The sequence below is a fragment of the Schistocerca gregaria genome, chromosome 1 (assembly GCF_023897955.1).
Source record: "Schistocerca gregaria isolate iqSchGreg1 chromosome 1, iqSchGreg1.2, whole genome shotgun sequence".
In the NCBI taxonomy this organism is placed as follows: Eukaryota; Metazoa; Arthropoda; class Insecta; order Orthoptera; family Acrididae; genus Schistocerca; species Schistocerca gregaria.
In genome coordinates, this window is record NC_064920.1 from 163,109,905 (window position 1) to 163,123,206 (window position 13,302).

Here is a 13,302-nt window from a genome sequence, read left to right on the forward strand (position 1 = left end):
TCACAACCATCTAATCTTTCTTGGGAAAGATGGAATTTATGTTCGTTGCAACACGAGAGGTACCACACACCGCCAGGATAGTTTGGAAAGGCGAAATAGTTCAAAAAATGGTTCAAATGGCTCTAAGCACTATGGGACTTAACATCTGAGGTCATCTGTCCCCTAGACTTCTTAAACCTAACTAACCTAAGGACATCACACACATCCATGCCCGAGTCAGGATTCGAACCTGCAACCGTAGCTGCAGCGTGGTTCCGGACTGAAACGCCTAGAACCGCTCGGCCAAAGCGGCCGGTGCCTTCGTGTCTGAGTAAATAATAGCTGCAGGAAAACATGTTAAAAGGTTTCTCATGTCAGCAGCCATATAACCTGTGCCAGTATCCTAGGTCAGCCATATTGGATTCTGATGTCATAAAGCTAGTAGCAGTGTCCTAGGTCTGCCATCTGGGATTCTGTATTTAGCATTAGTGACTTACTTCAGTCAGCAGAGCAATACACCATCTTGGATTTCCTGCCAATTTGTAGTTACGGCAACTGCTCTGCTTCTAGAGGGACATCACAGGAGTGGGGTCAAACCTGTAGTACATTTGGGCTATTTTGAATTTCCCAACATTTTATACAAAAGGCAATTGATCCACGGCACAGGGAAGGGTGGAGGGGCAGAACCTTGCAACATTATCTAATGTTATTTATATCATAGGGGGAGGGAGGAGGGGAATCTGGCAACAATGCCTTTGGTGCCAGAACTTGCATAGTCTACCTATTTACAAACTGTTTTGAACATTAGACCACAATTTAATTTGTGAACTGTCTCTTATTTACTAATTCGGAATCGTATCATAGTTTCACTGGCTGAATATATATTAAGTATTACATAGTTCAATTTTGCAAATACACACCCCAGTGACATTAATATGACCACCTGTCAAAGGGTACGTGCAGGAGGAGAATCAGTAAGGTTCTGTAAGGAGCCGACAAGGATATGAAGCCACGCTAACTGCGCCAGGTATCTCACTTGAGGATCCATGCCGCGAACAACACAATCGAGGTGGTCTCAGATCCTCGATTGGGTTTGAATCCAGATTTGGAGGTCAGGGGAGTACCGTAAAGTAATCATGTGTTCTTCGAACGATGCACGAACACTGTGAGCTGTGGGACACGTTGCATTATCCAGCTGGTAGATGCCATCGTGCCGAGGAATAACAGATTGCTTGTAGGAGCGGATATGGTCCACAATGATAGGTGTGTACTTGTGTTAATCTATTGTGCTTTCCAGAATGACAAGATCAGTCAGGGAACTACACGAGAACAGTCAACCAGGGAACGACACGAAAACAGTCCCCAGACCATGATGCTCCCTCCTTCGGTCTGGGCCCATCCGACGATTGTTGCAGACATGTCAACGGCCATCTGCTTCGAAAATGTAGATGACGACCAAAATGCTATCTCCAGACGTTTTACTCAAAAATCAGTTAATTTTTATCGATGTATCACTGAAAGTAGATGACAAAAGGTTGCCGATAACAAGGGACATTACATCATCGATTAAAAATAGAAACTTGCTAACAATTTATCAGTTTCAATTTAATGTAAAAAAACGACATTACTTTCCGGTCCCCCTAATACTATTGCAAGCGTATACTTTCCATTAAGATGTTGATAAGCTGTAGGAGATCTTAAGCTGGCTCTGGTAGTGTAGTCCACAATTCACCCACACATCGTTGTAACTGGCTCATGATCGGAAGTGAAGACGTTGCTTCTAACGAATCAGTTGCTTCACAGCTAAGCAGCTTTGTAAACCTTTTAGAGAGCTTCAGTAAATCAGTCTATCTGTCTTAAGAGAGATTTCAACTTCAGGCTCCATTCTTTTCTGATCATCGTCCTTAGTCTGTCTTTTCGGCCATTTCCAATGCCATCAATCGTTACAGTTATCTTCGTACCTCTTGCTCTTATTCCTGTGACGCTCGCCTAGATAACTGTCTGTTGCTGACAATTCCTACGCAGCCAATATTTTTTCCTCTTACTAATAACTTGCAATAATCTTCGCCAAACGTCGCCCGCCATAGGGCCCGACAGCCACTGGGGTGCGATTTCTTTTCATAGCAGGACCGCTTTTATTGTTATTCAAGCCGTTTAGTGGGAACCACCCAATATCTGCGTGTAGTAATTTAGGAAGAACACGGAAACCTAAAGAAGGATGGTCGGACGACGATAGCAGCTTCCAGTCTCCTGAATACAAAGTCAGCGTGCTTAAAGCTGCGCAGCCGCATTAGTTTGATTGGTTTGTGGTGGTTGAAGGGACCAGACTACAAAGGCCATCGGTCCCTAGCATTAGGCTTATCTCTAGTCCACAATACTGTGTCGATTATGTATTACGTAATAATGTAAGAAGAGGTAACTCTACAGTGTTGATTCTTTTCTTAACACCGATAAAAGCGAATGCTACACACCCTATACACATCTTGTTTCGTAATGTAGCACTACACGCACTGTCAACTAAACTCAATACCAGTACTCGCTTGGTGCAGTCACTCGTAACGTCCTCAATGGTTTGAACAGTGGATGCTTCTGTTGTATATAGAGAAGTTGCAACGCCAGAAGTCTTTAGCGAGTTGCAGGAAGAGATTAGAGAATCAACACGTGATTGACAGTTGCCCCACAGTACCTCAGTATAAAGAAATATAATAATGAGTGATCAAAATAAATGACGCATATTGCTGAAACTATAATACTGAACGTTGTAATCCAAAAAATACGTTGCGATGGCAACGGACTGGTTTCTTTGTAATGTAGCTGTAGCGGAAACAGTCCATGTTTCGACGATGAGTGGGTAGCATGTTCAGTCTACGCTCTTGTCACCTGTAAACATTGTCGGCCGTTGTGGCCGAGTGGTTCTAGGCGCTTCAGTCTGGAACCGTGAGACCGCAACAGTCGAAGGTCGAACCCTGCCTCGGGCATTGTTGTGTGTGATGTCCTTAGGTTAGTTAGGTTTAAATAGTACTAAGTTCTAGGGGACTGATGACCTCAGATGTTAAGTCCCATAGGTCCCAGAGCCATTTGAACCATTTGTAAACATGGTTGTACTTCTGCTGTGTGTCATTACGAGGGTTGTGCTGCTTCAGGATATGTCGGACAAGAATAACGTACGACCAGAGGCTCTATATAGTCTCCGCATCGTAGCAGGGATTGAGACATAGACGTGGCAGCTAATAACTCTGTGTATCGGAGTGAGGTCTCTATAATATGCAACAAGTTTCCAGCGATAGGATCTGTTGTGTGCGTACTGTAAGACCTTCGGTACACACGCCATTACATTATTTGACTTGTCGCTCTAAAGAAGTAGGCGAGTGTCAGCAATATGTCTCGTGGTCTTATCGTGGCGTGTTTGTCTTGTGCCGTCAGGTCAGACGATAGAAATGCCACTTGCACGCTTAGAGTAGCAGATTGACGGTGACCATCTTTAAACAGAACTTGATTAATTTTCACACACATTTAAAAAAGTAATAAAAATCATAAACCTTACTTAACTTGATTCTGGATTCTATTTACAATTGACAATCTGAAGTTCCTTTGGTCTTGGTACGTTAATCAAGTATCAGAACTTGACAAAGTGTCTATTCATTTATCTTCATGGCTATGTTCAGGAATATGATGATCTTATTAGGCGCAGAGTGAAACTTGACTACAGACTAATGCAGACTGACTAATCGGAGGTCTGTACACTCGTTATAATACTTCGAGCGTTCAGTTATCACTGGGCGAGTGTGATCCGCGAGGAGAAAAGGTTCTACGTTAGCAGCAATCTCATTGGCTGTGTTACATATTAATACGCGGATCGGCGGAAGCAGAATTTGGTCCGTCTCTAAGACAGCGCCATCTCGTAGTGCGGAGACGGGGGAGCGCTACCCCTGCGCTGTGGGAAAGTTGTGTACGCGCTGACTACGCGGAACTATGTACACAACAGGATCTGTTGAGCATCATCACACATATGGCCGCGGAATAAAAACAATAGGTGTGCAGGACCGATATCTGCGTATCATAGCAATCAGAAACCTCAAAACGTCTACGGCGGCAGTTCCAAACAGCACGGGAGTGTAATGTCAACACAAAAGATACGAAGTTTACGTGCCAGATGACCTTTCAAGGCTCATCCTCTAAATCAGGTTCAGATACGATCTAGTGTCACATGGCCATGAAACGACGATTTTTCTATTACACAATAATGGGGCAACATTCTTTTCTGATGAGACCCAAATCAGTCTTCACCCTGATAATACTGACATTCATGTGTGGAGAAAACGAGAACATTGTTACATCCTAACTGAATAGAACAACGCCGCCCTTATCAAGACCAGTCATATTTTGAGGTGGAGCAACGTGTGGTCGCAGGACTCTCCTTGTGCCAACATGGGGGGAGATGACTTGTGTGAGGTTCTGGAATGACATCCTTGCACACACTGGAGATCCTTTTGGTGAACATATTGGAGCGGGATGCACGCTGATGGGTGACAATACACCTCAGCATAGTCAAAATCTTATGGCCACCTTCGTAGTGGAGCACTGAATCAGTCGGATGGAATGACCTCAAGTGCACTGAGAGTGAATGGGCCACGCTAAAACGAACGGTTTACGATCTCCCTGCCCCACCAGAGACATTTCGAGGAGCGTTTGAAAAGTCCGTGCAAAAATAAAAACTACTTACGCGTTTGGGGTAAACCTTTTTTATTTTCCGACATAGTCTCCTTTTAGAATTATGCACATCGTCCAACGCTGTTCTAATTTGTTGATCCCTTCCGAATAACAGGAATTGTCCAAGTCTGCAAATAGCTATTAGTTGCTGCAATCACCTCCTCGTTTGAATAAAATCTTTGTCCTTCTAGCCATTTCTTTACACTTGGGAGCAAACAGTAGTTCGAGAGAGACCAGTCTGGAGAATAGGGAGGATGTGAAACGAGTTGGAATCCTATGTCCATTAATTTTGCGACCACGACTGCCGAGGTGTGTGCTGATGCATTGTCGTGATGGAAAAGGACTTTTTTGCGGTCCAATCGCAGGCTTTTTTCTTGCAGCTCGGTTTTCAAATGGTCCAATAACGATATGTAATAGTTTTACCCTTTTCCAAATAGTCGATGAGGATTATCCCTTGCGAATCCCAAAAGACAGTCGCCATAACCCTTCCGGCCGAAGGAAAAAACGTCGCCTGTTTTGGTGCAAATTCTCCCTTGGTAACACATTGTTTAGATTGTTGTTTGGCCTCAGAGTATAGTAATGTATCCATGTTTCATCCATAGTGACGAAACGATGCTTAAAGTCCTGAGGATTCTTCCTGAACATCTGCAAACCATCCTTGCAACACTTCACACGATTCCGTTTTTGGTCAAGCGTGAGCAATCGTGGAACGCATCTTGCGGATAGCTTTCTCATGTCCAAATATTCATGCAAAATATTGTGTACCAGTTCATTCGAGATGCCCACAGCACTAACAATCTCATTCACCTTAACTCTTCTGTCATCCATCACCATAGCATGGATTTTATCAATGATTTCTGGAGTGGTAACCTCCACAGGGCAACCAGAACGTTCAGCATCACTTGTACCCATATGGCAACTCAGAAAATTTTGAAAACACTTATAAACTGTTTTAATCGAAGGTGCAGAGTCGCCAGAATGTTTATAAAGCTTCTCTTTAGTCTCCTGAGGCGTTTTGCCTTTCATAAAGTAATGTCTAATCACCACACGATATTCTTTTTCGTCCATTTTCTTGACAATCACTCGACTTTCTTGATTCACACGAATGCCAAACACAAAGACATAGACCAATATGGCTGAACCATGATGTGCGTTCTTTCCTAAGATGCTACTAACTAAACATGACCTCTGGCGCCATCTCTCGGACTTTGCACAGACTTTTCAAATGCCCCTCGTATAAAGGCTCATATAGCCCGCTGTGGAGGGATGGGAGGGTATCCCGCAGACTTACCAAGATAGTTAGGTAGGGAACATGCCTAACCACTTTCAAAAGTGTCTTCAGTTATGAGGAGGGCAATAGGCTCGTAAACAACGTCTTATGCAAGATGAAAATGAGAAGCAGCTGCAGTGTTGGCATGGGAATCTTTTGTAAGATACTGTTTTTGTTTCTTCTCTTTGTGTTTACCAAGTGGAAATGTTTGTCTTCCTTATTTTTATTTTCTTATTGCCATACCTGACAGAACAAAGCCAGTTTTGTTTCCTGTTATGTTCAATATTGACAATGAAGAAATAAGCAATATTTATTTTTGCGGTGTCATGTATCGATGCCACACCACGGGCGTCATGAAGTGGGCAACGCCAATAGTTGTCACGGATTATCTGGTGGACCCAATGGAGCATGCCCTCTGAGCCATGCCTCCACCGGCTCCTCTGTCACTGCAATATAAGACGGCCGGCGGCAGCCGCAGAGCTCACCCGCGCTCAGCGCCTTTACAGTACGTGACACGGGACAGTTGCTGCCCAGTTGTGGGTCCGACACCATCGTTCGTGCTTTAGATCAGAGAGGCTCATCCTTGTTGCTACTGTCTTAGCTGGATTCATTTTGTTGCTGTGTTATTTGTAATGAGTCTTGTACACTTGGCGGAATGCAAGTTGAGTAAATCTTTTGTTTACTGTGATAACTTGTTCGCTAATCAGACAGACACATTAATATTACTGGTCAGTCTGAGCCCTTTACCAAATAGTAAAGAGATATAGAGAGGATCCAAAGAAAAGCAGAGCATTTCAGCACAGGGTCGTTCACCAGTGGGAAAGCGTCAAGGAGATTCTTGTAGAACTACAGAACAGGTGCTGCCAAAGAAATAAAAAATCATTGTACACCACGATGTGGATTACAGTTACAATTCGCTACCTGTAAGTTCCTATGAGGGACTGCCAAAATATTTTTCCTTTCCATGCATATCTTGCAATAATAGCATGAAGGTAAAATTAGAGACATTCCAAGGCTTACCATCGAACGTTCTTCCCGAGCGACATTCGCTCCTGCGACAGGAAAGTAGGGATGGCGATCATTCCTGAAACAACCGGTTTTCGGTTATAGCTTTCTTTTTCCTATAGCTATTTAACTTGAGTGCTAAAACCTCTCTAAATGACCGGTTAACTAGACTGCTGCACACAGCACACACATGCCTACCTTAACACACAAGAAACGGCAGCAGGGACATTATTGTCTCGGCAATGACGTATCAGTTCTTATGCCATGTGTTTTTTGCTCGTTGCTGTCGGCATTGTTATTAAAACAGCACTGATCGCTTGTCCCATTTTCTATAATAACGCAGAATTTAAAAACCAATTCAAATTTTACGAATTAAAAATACTTCTTTTTTAAAAAGGTACATTTAAAAACGAAAAATTTTAGCACTGCTGTTCTGGCTACTTCATACACTGCTGGCCATTACAGTTGCTGCACCACGAAGATGAGGTGCTACAGACGCGAAATTTAACCGACAGGAAGAAGATGCTGTGATATGCCGATGATTAGCTTTTCAGAGCATTCACACAAGGTTGGCGCCGGTGGCGACGCCTACAACGTTCTGACATGACGAAAGTTTCCAACCGATTTCTCATACACAAACATCAGTTGACCGCCGTTGCCTGGTGAAAAGTTGTTGTGATGCCTCGTGTAAGGAGGAGAAATGCGGACCATCACGTTTCCGACTTTGATAAAGGTCGGATTGTAGCCTATCGCGATTGCGGCTTATCGTATCGCGACATTGCTGGTCGCGTTAGTCGAGATCCAATGACTGTCAGCAGAATGTAGCATCGGTAGGTTCAGGAGGGTAATACGGAACGCCGTGCTGGATCCCAACGGCCTCGTATCAAGTGCAGTCGAGATGACAGGCGCCTTATCAGGATGGGTGTAACGGATCGTGCAGCCACGTCTCGATCCCTGAGTCAACAAATGGGGACGTTTGCAAGACAACAACCATCTGCATGAACAGTTCGACGACATTTGCAGCAGCATGGACTATCATCTCGGAGACCATGGCTGCAGTTACCCTTGACGCTACATCATAGACAGGAGCGCCTGCGATGGTGTACTCAACGACGAACCTGCGTGCACGATTGGCAAAACGTCATTTTTTTGGATGATTTTTTACAGTATCATGATGGTCGCACCCGTGATTGGTGACATCGCCATACTGGCGTATCACCCGGCGTGATGGTATGAGGTGCCATTGGTTACACGTCTCGGTCACCTCTTGTTCACATTGACGGCACTTTGAAATGTGGACGTCACATTTCAGATGTGTTACGACCTGTGGCTCTACCCTTCATTCGATCCCTGCGAAATCCTACATTTCAGCAGGATAATGCACGACCGCATGTTGCAGCTCCCGTACGGGCCTTTCTGGATACAGAAAATGTTTGAGTGCTGCCCTGGCCAGCACATTCTCCAGATCTCTCACCAATTGAAAATGACTGTTCAATGGTGGCAGAGCAACTGGCTCGTCACAATACGCCAGTCACTACTCTTGATGAACTGCGGTATCGTGTTGAAGCTGCACGGGCAGCTGTACCTGTACACGCTGCAAGGTGCCTCTGGAGTGAGGAAGACATTTTTACCAGTTTTAATATATTATTGTCTCTGATTGATGTATTCACGACAGTTAGGAAGTGCTGTAGTCCGTAGACGGCCATGAGTCGGAGAGCATTCCCCACGCTGGCTGGCTAGGTGACGAAGCGACAGTATGTCGCGCGTAGTGGGGTAGGGCTCGGCGCTGGACCGTAGCAACAAGCGTCAGCCTGAGAAATATACATGACGGGAAGTACCGCCATCTTGGCGCCAAAGTCACCGATTTTGTTTATTGATATTTAATAATTAAAGTAATTTATGACAACACGAATACTAGGAGGAGCTTCTGGATGTATAAAACTATTTATCATAATTTAGCCTCGTTAAAGTTCACTCGCGCTCATTAACAAATGCATATCTTAGTAAGTACGAACTTGATCGGAAATCCACGAACTGTGACGAAACTAGTAAGAGATACGGACTGCGCGCCAAAGTCGGCAGTCGGCGTTAAGAGCTCTCCCTGTCTTGTTCGATGGTAGCCATGCTCTCGACTACGAGTAGTTTGTGACATGAGTGTTTCATTATTGATCTAATAGGAATAAAAGTGATATTGCGGCATTCTGAATGTTAATTTTGATCGACAACAATTTCAGACAATTAGCTTCCACCGGCAGAGACATCCAATGCGCCAGTGAAGAATCTGCACGGGACGACATTTACGAGAGCTGCACCGCGCACAGGTAGGAGGAAATCCGACGACACGACCCACCAAGGTGGATCAAGGAAGGTCCGACTATCAGTCGCAAATTCCCGGTGGAAATGCTGACCAGTTTTATTGTACGTCACATATACCACCCCCTACGGACTCGAGGCTAAGCTGAGTAAAAAAGTATCAGTTTATGTCCCATGAATTTATACAGGGTGTTACAGAAAAGGTACGGCCAAACTTTCAGGAAACATTCCTCACACACAAAGAAAGAAAATATGTTATGTGGACATGTGTCCGGAAACGCTTACTTTCCATGTTAGACCTCATTTTATTACTTCTCTTCAAATCACATTAATCATGGAATGGAAACACACAGCAACAGAACGTATCAGCGTGACTTCAAACACTTTGTTACAGGAAATGTTCAAAATGTCCGTTAGCTAGGACACACGTATCCACCCTCCGTCGCATGGAATCCCTGAGGCGCTGTTGCAGCCCTGGAGAATGGCGTATTGTATCACAGCCGTCCATAGGGTTGAGGTCAGGAGAGCGTGGAGGCCATGGAATTGGACCGTTTCTACCAATCTATCAGTCACCGAATCTGTTGTTGAGAAGCGTACGAACACTTCGACTGAAATGTGCAGAAGCTCCATCGTGCATGAACCACATGTTGTGTCGTATTTGTAAAGGCACATGTTCTAGCAGCACAGGTAGAGTATCCCGTATGAAAACATGATAACGTGCTCCATTGAGCGTAGGTGGAAGAACATGGGGCCCAATCAAGACATCACCAACAATGACTGCCCAGACGTTCACAGAAAATCTGTGTGATGATGTGATTGCACAATTGCGTGCGGATTCTCGTCAGCCCACACATGTTGATTGTGAAAATTTACAATTTGATCACGTTGGAATGAAGCCTCATCCGTAAAGAGAACATTTGCACTGGAATGGGGATTGACACATTGTTGGATGAACCATTCACAGAATTGTACCCGTGGAGGCCAATCAGCTGCTGATAGTGCCTGCATACGCTGTACATGGTACGGAAACAACTGGTTCTCCCGTAGCACTCTCCACACAGTGACGTGGACAACGTCACCTTGTACAGCAGCAACTTCTCTGACGCTGACATTAGGGTTATCGTTAACTGCACGAAGAATTGCCTCGCCCATTTGCAGGTGTCTTCCCCAGTCGTGAGTCATAGGCTGGAATGTTCCGTGCTCCCTAAGACGCCGATCAATTGCTTCGAACGTCTTCCTGTCGGAACACCTTCGTTCTGGAAATCTGTCTCGATTCAAAAGTACCGCGCCACAGCTATTGCCCCGTGCTAATCAAAAAAATGGTTCTGAGCACAATGGGACTTAACATCTGTGGTCATCAGTCCCCTAGAACTAACATAAAGACATCACACACATCCAAGCCCGAGGCAGGATTCGAACCTGCGACTGTAGCAGTTGCGCGGCGTCGGACTGAGCGCCTAGAACCGCCGTGCTAATCCATACACCAAATGGGCATCTGCCAACTCCGCCTTTGTAAACATTGCATTGACTGCAAAACCACGTTCGTGATGAACACTAACCTGTTGATGCTAAGTACTGACGTGCTTGATGCTAGTACTGTAGAGCAATGAGTCGCATGTCAACACAAGTCCAAAATGGCTCTGAGCACTATGGGACTTATCATCTTAGGTCATAAGTCCCCTAGAACTTAGACCTACTGAAACCTAACTAACCTGAGGATATCACACACATCCATACCCGAGACAGGATTCGAACCTGCGACCGTAGCACTCCCGCGGTTCCGGACTGCAGCGCCTAGAACCGCAAGACCACCGCGGCTGGCTCAACACAAGTACCGAAGTCAACATTATCTTCCTTCAATTGGGCCAACTGGCGGTGAATCGAGGAAGTACAGCACATACTGACGAAACTAAAAGGAGCTCTAACATGTAAATTAAGCGTTTCCGGACACATGTCCACACAACATCTTTTCTTTATTTGTGTGTGAGGAACGTTTCCTGAAAGTTTGGCCGTACCTTTTTGTAACACCCTGTATTTGTCCAATGAATACCCGTTTATCATCTGCATTTATTCTGGGTGTAGCAATTTTAATGGCCAGTAGTGTATTTCGGTATTTTCACTCGGTTTTAGTAAAATATAAAAAAAAACGCTTACTACAAAAGAGACCAGACAAATACCGAAAAACACCGTTTATTCGGAACTAAACAACCGGTATCGGTGTCAGCCAGTAGATTTTTCCCATCCCTCACAGAAAAGGAGATAAGTTGCATTTGTACACAAGGTACCGTTTGCCACACACGGTGAGGCGGCTCGGGCAATACGGGTGCTGATCTTGAGAGCGAGCGGCGATATTGACAGCGGTCTCGTCGGCGCCGGCCTACGTGCTGCGCCGACAATTTTTCGTGGCGTCGCTCATCAATAAGGCGAGGCGGCGTCCCGCTTCCGGGAGCCATAACAGTTTAGGGCCTCCCGAAACGGCCGCGGGTAACGCACGGCGTTGCGTGTGTGCGTCACGCACCGGCGTGGGTCGGCACGGCGCCGCCGCGGCTCTCTCTCACCCCCGCCGGTAATCCAAGTTTACCGCCGCGGCAGCCGCTAATTGCTGGACTGAACACGAGTCGGTCTGCGCCGATGTCATTACCATAACCTGTAATAAGGCGCCGGTGTTGAACTGGCGTCATTTCTGCCTCAATCGCGGCGTTAATTCAAGAAGGGCAAGAGCCGAACGTGGGCTGGTTCACTGCAGCGCCACACTGAATCCCCGGCGCAGGACCAAATGTTTCACAAAGTTGTAGAAACAATTTTCTAGGCGACTCATTTTTCAGTTCATATTTACGAAATGTCTAGCGAACCTTCCCGGCTTCGCATGGGTAACACACAAAATAGACTCCAAGCAGAAAAAAAAAACGCAGCACGAAGAATTATCCTACCGGGACGGAAATCAGTTGATGTGACGAACGTGCGCAGGCAAACAAAACATTACAATTTTACAAAAACTGGTCGATTTATTCAAGAGAAAGAGCTTCACAAATCCAGGAAATCAATAACGCGTTAGTCCACCTCTGGCCCTTATACAGGGTTAGCCAGTGAAACGGGAAGATTTAAATAAGTAACTAATTCTTTACGAAAAATTATTTTTTAATTTTAATGGTTATAAATATAAACTACAAAGGTAGACATTTACTGTATATTAAGTGAAAAAATTATTTTTTGAATACAATATCTGCCAAATGTCCTCCATTCGAATCTATGCACTTCTGCAGCCGGGCCTGGAAGTTTCCCATGACAGTTTGCAGCATATTGACTGGTATTCCTTCAATTTCGTCCCGAATTCGTATTTTAGGGCTGGGATAGTTCTGGGTGGATCGTTCTGAAAAACTCTTGTTTTTAAGTAACCCCATAGAAAAAAGTCGCAGGTTGTCAAATCTGGAGAGCGAGGGGGCCAAGGGATATCCCCGTTTCCGGATTGAGGCCGCCTGGAAACAAAGCATTCACAGTATTCATCGCAACTCTTGCAGTGTAATTTGTTCGAAAATTGTGTGTTCTTTCACTGGAAAACGGGCGAGTTCTGGCGTAACAAAGTTTTGGAGCATTGCAACGTAACGCACAGAGTTAAGAGTCACAGCACTTCCACTGATATCCTCGAAGAAAAATGGGCCTATCATTCCTCTTGCCGACATTGCGCACCAAACCGTCACTTTTTGAGCATGAAGAGGCGTTTCATGAAGTGCGCAAGGGTGTGACGTCATAAGTGAGTGACTGCGTGTGAGATCGCTCTCTAAGTTTTTATATATTTTTAGGTTTCAGATACATATTTTAACGGTTTTTGTGACAATATTTACTACGTAAGTGCCTTATTAGTGGTTTCTTCATTCACCTCTGCCTCTTGTGTTGTGACTGATATTTATGAGTGTTTCGTATCGAGCAACGTAACGTCTTACCTGTGTTTACATTCCGCGCTGACCAGTTGCAGCTGTAGCGGCCCATCGAAAGCTAAGTACTAATTAATTGTTTGTGTATAATGG